This window comes from Penaeus monodon, chromosome 33 (assembly GCF_015228065.2).
Source record: "Penaeus monodon isolate SGIC_2016 chromosome 33, NSTDA_Pmon_1, whole genome shotgun sequence".
NCBI classification, from domain to species: Eukaryota; Metazoa; Arthropoda; class Malacostraca; order Decapoda; family Penaeidae; genus Penaeus; species Penaeus monodon.
The window spans coordinates 30,136,389-30,136,599 of record NC_051418.1 but is presented as its reverse complement, the minus strand read 5'-3'; the positions used below and the strand labels follow the sequence as shown (position 1 = coordinate 30,136,599).

At 40.3% G+C, this 211-nt stretch overlaps 1 protein-coding gene across 1 annotated transcript in view; it reads right to left on the bottom strand.

The window, feature by feature from the left end:
* Positions 1-211, bottom strand: part of LOC119594360 (protein O-linked-mannose beta-1,2-N-acetylglucosaminyltransferase 1-like) — a gene marked incomplete in the record, with an annotated part of 135,567 nt that overhangs the window by 8,340 nt on the left and 127,016 nt on the right.

Genomic DNA, 211 nt, shown 5'->3' with positions numbered 1-211 from the left:
CTATCTACCTACAGAATACCTATACATCTACATCTATTCAGCATTTTCTTTTTAATGAACACTGCAACTAATACTCACATCTAGCGTTATGAAAAGGGCGAAACGGCCATGGCCAGAAATATCACACAAACCTAAATGGCCAAGACGATAAATGCCACATAACAAACAACAACAATCTTGGTGGCCAACATCCTGACCACCTGAATGCCTG